Raw genomic sequence first — 8110 nt, 5'->3', positions numbered from 1 at the left:
GGGGGAGGGGGAGAGGAGCAAGAGGAAGGGGAGGGAGGGAGAGAGAAGGAGAGAAATAAAGATGACCCCCAGCTCTGGCTAGGGAGGTTTGATGGAGATGACACGTTCCCTGAAACTAGAGAATCAGCTCAAGATGAAGAATGGGGCAGACGAGTCAGGAGGGAAGGGAATATCCATGGATGCACCTGTTATTGCTAACACTGGTAAAAGTCACCCTTCCTTTCGCTGCTTTATTACTCCTATTTATCTGTATCTTAAACTCATTTCCCTCTGATCATATTTTTGAAGTTATAGAAAAGATATATAAGCTTCTAAAACATAAGCGGATTGTGTCAAAATGCATCCAAGCCAAAAAAAGACTTTGACAGTTATTTGGTGAAGTGATTCTTAAAAAATTTTAGCAGAAGCACCTTTCTTTCCAATGTGCAAGTTCAAGGTGTACAGCAGGTGTAGGGAGCAGCTTTGCCTGGGGGCAGGAGGAGGGTCCCAAAGGTCGCCGCCCATCTCCCCTGCCCGCCCCCCTCTCTCCAGCCCTGCCCAGCCTCAAGAAGGCAGCCCAACACTTTCCTTCCAGGGATAAGGAAACTGAACTCAAAGGCAGAAGCCAGGAGAAAAGCTGGAAAGGCCAAACTATGACAGAGATAGGGCCAGAAACACAGACTCCCCTTCGAAAAGCTATGTTCAGATGTGGGTGGGGTCTCCCCTGCCATCTTTTCCATGAGCCGAATGGGTAGAATGTCTGTGAAGTGTCCGCCTAGTGAAAAAGCGATCGATAAGTGAATAATATAGGCAGGCAGCAGGCTGCTCGGCCTTTCGAAATGGAGCAGTAAATCTAACTCTGCAAACTCAAGGTTCATGGTGCCCATGCAATCCTGGGTCCCTCTCCATGGCTCGGGGAGCATAACTGGGGAACGAGAACAAAAATAGAGGGTCCAAATGAGGAAACCAAGAAATGACGGCTTTCACATTTTTGCTGTAAACGGTGCGATATGAAAGACGTTCAGTTTGTAAAACTGAAACCCAGCCTTTGAACAAGTATTTCTCATACACTTTCTGCTGCAGCACGCTGTTCATCCCGGCATGGCCTAGAAGGTCAAGCAGACACGGCCTCCAAGGTGCATCATGAGGTGGGAAGGCAGTCAATACATAAACAAACAACTTAACTTTTTATGGGGCAGATACAAGTTCATGGAGCCCTGACCACATTTCAGCAAAATCACCCATTCTTCTTGCCTATGGTCTTGTTGCAGTCAGTCCCAGGACGCTTGAGCACCACGTGGACTGCCCCACGGCTGGGACAAGTGAAGGCCATGGACAGGAACAGAGGTGAGTACCCTCTGTCTGACCACCTCAACTACAGCCATTTCTATTTTCCCTTCTTTGCTTTCATTGTCCTCAAACGGGCCCTCTTGAGGCTGATTTAGTGGCACAAATAGTATATGCATAAGGGAATGCATGATTCACATGTCGATTAACCATACCCTTGTTAGATATCTGTGACAGGCCCTACCGACCCCCACAAACCTGTCCAAAAATATCTGGAGTGGCTTTTTAGGGTGCACTTCCGGGAGTACTCATTGGATCAATGGTTCATACGAGCTTCTGACTCAGCCTCACAGTGTTGTAAGACGAATATTGTTCTCTCTGGAACCTGAGGTTTGATTTCTGAGGCCCACTGAGAGAGAAGAACTGGAGGCTTATGGAGAAGTGGAAATAGAGGCAGGAGGACAGATTTGGGAGTAACGGTATGAAAATGTTCACACACACTTCTTGTATGTAGCAAAAACTAAGGAATCCAGACCTCTAGCCGGCTAGAGGTCTCAACTGATGATGAGGAAGGGCAGTTGAAATTTGTTTACCAGCCCTCCTTGGTCTATGGAGCCTTTTCAAACCATCACCCTTGGCAGGACACGCCACCTCTGTCTCTGCATTCCCACATGTGAGCCCTGCACCTGCTTCTGTCACAGATCTCCAGACACTCCTTGCTGGGGCAGGTTGCCTCTTCCAGCCAGAAAGCCTTCAAGGTCAGGAAATGGGCTCTTGTACCTGTCAAGACCACTACTGTGGGTGGGGAGGGGGGAGGGGGGAGGGGGCGCAGGGGGCACACCCTAAGTACTTCCAGAATGTTTGCAGTGAATGTCTCATTGTCTTCTTTAGGATTTCAATTGAAGTAGTTTTGCTTTATTGTGAATACCCGGATATAACAGTCTCATTCCCTTCAATTCAGGCTCTCTGTCCAAATATTCCACACTCACATGATCATATGATTCTGACGTCTGAACTCCTCACTCTCACATTCCACAGGGTCCCAGATCCCCGAGAGAACATGCTGTAGGTCTTTACGCACGCCTGAGTTCCGAGTTCTTCCTGCAAGACACATCCTGCAAGCGAGTGTTGCAAATTCCTCTTGTGGGGCTAACACTTTGACTCCTACACAGCTGACCTGTGTCTCCCTCTTCTCTTCCTTACCCCCACTCCCCAGTCTTTTCTTTCACTGCTTATCTCCCATGGCAAGGAGCAGCAGGGGGATGGGGGTGTGGTGGAGCTTTCCGGACCTGACAAGAGGATCCCATCTTTATTTAAAATTTCAATATTCTATCCATCGTGACTTTTTTTTGCATTAACTTTTTAACTTTCTGAAAAATGGCATTGAAATATGACCTCTCTTGATTATGGATGCTACCCTTAAATTTTATGTCAGCAGGGAGTGCCTCAAGCTCCTCACGCAGGACCCAGGCCTGAGCCTGGGAGAGCCAGTATGCTTAGTTTGGTCTCCAAGGGCAGGGTGCAAGCCCAGAAGAGTCTAGCAGAAGGCACCCCGTGGCCTCAGTGCCTATGTGAAGAGTTGCCCTCGTGGTTTTGTTTCTGTCGTCATTAAGACTGTGACAACGGTCATTCTATTCTGCAGTCTCTCCTGTGGCAACCAGGCGTTAACGTAGGAAGTACTTTGGGTCTTTCTCTAGCACTAAGACCCATCGTATCAATTATTCATTAAGAGTCTTTCCCCAGGCACGGTCCTTCCACAGGAGACCGAGCCCCAGCATCCTTCTCTCAGCTGGAAACATCAGAGTTGTCCTGCTGGCTCCTGCCTCTCCCAGGTTAGAAGTGGGAGGCCAGGGCAGAGGTTGGTTTCTCCACCAAGGCAGGTCTCTCCTGCCTTGAAACGTCCTCGAGAAATTCTACCAGTAGCATCACACTTGTTCTGCATTCTTACTAGGGATTTATTCTCTTCTTTAAAAGCCTGGTTCATTGCCATAGAATTTGGGCTGGAAGGAAAGGTAAATATATCCTTAGGCTTCACCCTAAACTTGAGCCCCTTGGGGGTTTTCTAAAGTTTTCCCATCATCTATTTAGTTACTGCTGCTAGCATGCTTTCTGTCTCGTCTTGGATTTCAGCCTTTATCTATTTGGTCATGAAGTTCACATTTTGTTGAGATTTACCGAGCTTCTCAGGTGTTTGCTAAAACTTCTTAGTATTTCTCATAGTAAAATGTTGGCCCTGATATGCCCTTCCTTTGCTCTTGAACGTCACCAGCTCTTCCTCTGTGGCTCTATGCATTTCATTGGCCTTCTTTTTTTCCCATCTTGATGGAGAAGAAATGTATCCAGACATTTGGTCGATGGGATAGGGGAAGTCCTCTGATATTTACAGATAGCCCCAGTTGGCAGCGCAGTTAGGATTCTGCTTTTCCTTGTGTACTTTTATGAGTAATTTGTTAGGAATCTATAAGAATGACTGTCTTATTACCATCTTAGAGGTAAACATGGAATGATCAAGGGCTCAGAGCTGGAAGTGTCGTTCCCACTGCTTTTATCTGGAAAGCCAGACCAGGCTCAGGCCATTAAAATACTTTCTCCATGACCACAGAGCTGGAATTCAGAGTTTCTGTCTTTAATCAGTATTAGCTGTATTCATTTTGGTTTAAATTATTCTCAATTTTTTCCATGAATTCTTAGTGTGAATTAGGAATGGGGATGAACTTATTATATTCACCTTAAAAACCCCAGTCTTATAGCTGGAAGCAAGGTTTTTGTCAGTCGTATTTACAATCTTCTTAGAAATAAACTCTAATGGGAATCATATAATCTTAAAGAGACAATTGAACATTTAGTGAAGAAAAATGGCCCATTAGGCTACAATATATGCCTAAGGGGGAACCAGCTACCATACAAGGGGCCCAGACATAAAGAATAGAATAAGAATTAAAACCCCAAGTCTCTTTTTAAAGAGTGTGTCTTTCACAGCAGAAGATTAATTTAGAACATTCGGGAGTCTATTCATCTGTGTTGACTGTTTCCTTGGTCATTCCATGTTTACCTCTAAGAAGGTAAAAAGACAGTCACTCTTACATTAAAAAAATTAAAACATTTGAAGCATTCAGAAAAAAAATTCTTGTGCTGTATTTTTATTCTAACTTAGTGAGGTTATCAATTTGAAAAATGAAGAAGACATTTCATAGTTAATCTTTTATGTGTATTTCAAAAACATTTAATCCTAAATACATCGGTTTATTACAAAAATTGAAGACAAGTTAGTGCATTTGAGGACCTCAGCTCATGCATAACTAAAAGATATAGCTATGAAAGCTTTGTGATTCACTCTTCTAAGAATACTTAGCCTAACTTTTATTTTTAGGAATTCTCAATTTAAAGCTATTATTGAACAATCTCTTGAAATTCTTCTTTCCAAGTAAACCCCCTTTATTGGACATCAAATAATAAATGCTTTTTCATTCTCTTTCTCTCTCATTTTCTATTTTTTTAAGTAGGCTCCATGCCTATGTGTGACAAACACTTGTCTTTGAAAAAAGAGAATGAGAGGGGCACCTGGGTGGCTTAGTTGGTTAAGTATCAGACTCTTGATCTCAGCTCAAGTCTTAATCTCAGGGTAGTGAGTTCGAGACCTGTGTTGGGTTCCACACTGGGTATGGAGCCTACTTTAAAAAAAAGAGAGAGAATGAGAAAGCATTTATTATTTTTTTCTGAATGTTTCAGAGTAATTACTCAATAACAATTTCACAAGAAGTCTGCTGTTTTAGAAATCTGAAAATGACTAATCCATTTGTGGTTCACAAAACAATAACTGCATAATCACTGAAGGAAAACACTTTCAGAATTATCAACAGAAGGAGTATTATAGTAATTTTTAATTTGTTTAAAATAATATAGTTTTCCTTGAAAATTAAACCCAAGAAATTAATACTACCCTAATTGGGCAGTGCATGCTAGAGTCACATACTTAGCAAGAAAGATTTGTGAGCCAGAATGAACTATTAATCAAACTATTTATCTTACTTTAACAATGCTCAGTATTATACATATTTTACATAATATTTATGTAACTTTAACTGTGCACAATGTACACTTACTTTCATTTCACTGATAAAATCCATTAAAATGTTTTTAATTTTCTTTGACTTTTGGAATTTTTGTTTATATAGCATAACTTATGTATATACTATTTTATCTTCTCTTTTTGACATTCATTACAAGAATAATATATATAAAAGTCTACAACAGAGAGTTTAGGTAGTCCACTTGTTCATGACTGAATTTGGTTGATACACACCATACTATCTACTAAGGGTTATGTCACCACCAATATTTCAAAATAGGTTCAAAAGTCAAATACAATTACATATAAATTTTGTGCATTTGAGTTAGGCTAAGACACAGGTGAAACTAAACAGCAAAGCAATCTTTAGTCTATAAAAGAAATTAACTTTTATACCCCGATATTAGAAAACCTCTACATAATTACCATAAAGTTAAGATAAATGTTTTAAAAGGCATATTTTTGGCTATAGTTCAAATCAATTTTCTGTGCTTCACTCTTACAAATTTACTACCAGTAAAACAATTCTTGCTCTTGTCTTAGCAATGACTGGTTAACAGAGTTAGCAATTATGTTATCACACTTATCCATTCAAGGAAAGAGCAGACTGAACAGCAAGACGATGCCACACAGGTCCTTGAGATGGAAGGGTGAGAAAGAAATGAGCTTCTGGAACATAGCCGTTAAAGATGCTAATGCTCTCCTATTTTGGGTGGGACAAATACTAGTCAAGCTTATAGGAAATGGATCGATTTTCCTCCATGTCCTCACCTAAAGAATGTCGTGCTAACTAAATGTGAAGTTTGTATGAACTGATTATTGGAAGACCACTGGAAAATACTGCTGACTTAGAGTCTAAGATGAGCGTGGTTGTGTCTTATTTGTCTTCTACAGTGGCCGTGACATCTCTTTGCTGTCTATTGCCTTGATTACTTAGTCCAAAAGAGTAAGGAATGCTACAGGTAATGAACCTCTAATGAATTAAATATCTGCCTTCTGAAAGTGTATAAAATTCAATAACTTAAGATTTAAAAATTTACTTCAGGGCGCCTGGGTGGCTCAGTTGGTTAAGCGTCTGCCTTCGGCTCAGGTCCTGGGATTGAGTCCCACATCAGGCTCTCTAATCAGTGGGGAGTCTGCTTCTCCCTTTACCCCTCCCCCCTGCTTGTGATCTCTCTCTCTCTCTCTCTCTCTCAAGTAAATAAATAAAATCTTTAAAAAAAAAATAAAAATTTACTTCAAATTAAAACTAAATGGTAAACGCTTACAAAGCACGTTTTCAATTCAGAACTGTTTAATAAAACGCCTCTGGCTTGTGAGCAAGCAAGGGTTGCAAAGCTTGTTCACAGGGCATGGCTTCATTTTAATCTCTAAGAACCTGGCAAGGCGGGTGGTGTGAGCCTCGGTAGAAAAGCAGAAGAGCTTATGAATGTAGTCACAAAGCTGGTGACAATGAACCCGAGGCTTCAGCTCCGTTCCCATGGTTAGAATCTTCTCCTCTCCCCCCACGTTGAGGAGCAGGTATAAGACCTTGGCCCTTCCAGAACCACAGTGCTCCCGAGGGCAACAGGACCCATATCACTGACAGATGGCATGCTGTGGGGTAGCACCCACCAGTGCTCTAATCTTTATGTTCAGCTATTCTTCATTCTCACATTTATTTGCCATCATTAAACACAAGGAAGGAAAAATTAGACTCAACGTTATTTATTATTACCATGAGCATTATTGTTACTATTATGCCAGTGTACTTTAGAAGAAAAATAATTTGGGTTCAGAGGTGAATTGTGGGAATTTATAGTGTAGTTGTGGGATTAAACAGATGAAGGAACCAATAGCATTAAACAGTAAGAACTTGGTAGCTTTGTTATCCATAACCAAGTGACATAGAAACATCCAGAAACTTAGGGTCACACAATACATGTTAACCGGGTCACAGTCAGACACTCGTGGCTGGTGGACTCTGGAACCAGATCGATCTGGGTTTGGTCCCAGACTCCATCATGTACTCTTTATTACCCATCTTTAAAATGGGTATAATAATAGGACCTATCTGGCAGGGTGGCTATAAGGTCTGAACGTTTCAGATATGGAAGAACTTAGCACAGTGCCTGGCAGGTAGCAAGCACTCAGGAAAGGTCAGCTACTTTCAAACTTTCTAGGAACAGAAAAGAAGGGTTATACCTACTATAGCTTAAATTCCCGAAGTTTTGCAGGACAGAATGATGATCCTCATCATGTGCCAGGAGTTTCCATCTGTTATCTGATTGGAACCTTGCATCACATTGTGTGGGCTCATCACCTCAAAGCAGAGACCTGAGACTCAGGAGTGGACACTCCACTGCACCACCTTGACCCACATCGATCAGCTGTGGAAAAGGCAAGACAGGATAAGAAGCCAGGGCCTGTAGCCATGGCCAGCACCATGAGACTCCAAGAAAGGGGAGAGCAATACGAGCCAATGTGGTCAAGAAAGGGGTCCAGGCCCTAAGCTGGTTGGGAAAAAATGAAAGGATTTGTCTAGATGAAGCGAAAGGAGAGCACTCTTCAAAGTTCAGTTCCAAGCCCTCACCCTTGGGCAGAGTGCCTTGTGTTCCCTTGGAAGCCAAGTCCTTCTGTGTCAGTTGAGCTGACAACTGGCCTCTGCTCTGAGCTCACTGCAGCCGTGAGAAAGGCCTCGGTCGGCATGAGAAGGGGAGCTCAATCTGGACAGAGAATTACCACCTCTCTCCGCGGGGCCATACATAGCTGCTTCCTCCTCGGGCTGGGGGAGGC

The 8110-nt window shown here is 42.4% G+C and overlaps 1 long non-coding RNA gene across 1 annotated transcript in view; it reads right to left on the bottom strand.

The window, feature by feature from the left end:
* The window catches only part of LOC141373758 (uncharacterized), a 12177-nt gene extending 4082 nt beyond the window's left edge, over nucleotides 1-8095 (bottom strand). Inside the window, exons 1-3 of the long non-coding RNA XR_012380089.1 lie at nucleotides 7908-8095; nucleotides 7524-7704; nucleotides 2256-2381 (exon numbers count right to left, since the gene is read on the bottom strand). This is a non-coding gene — a long non-coding RNA (uncharacterized lncRNA). The remainder of the gene's footprint in view (nucleotides 1-2255; nucleotides 2382-7523; nucleotides 7705-7907) is intronic.
* Nucleotides 8096-8110: the final 15 nt, after the last annotated feature.

The sequence above is a fragment of the Callorhinus ursinus genome, unplaced genomic scaffold (genome assembly GCF_003265705.2).
Source record: "Callorhinus ursinus isolate GAN/ISIS: 27379988/994484 unplaced genomic scaffold, GSC_fseal_2.0 scaffold11, whole genome shotgun sequence".
NCBI classification, from domain to species: Eukaryota; Metazoa; Chordata; class Mammalia; order Carnivora; family Otariidae; genus Callorhinus; species Callorhinus ursinus.
Note: the sequence above shows the minus strand (reverse complement) of the source record. Positions and strands in the feature narration are given on the sequence as shown.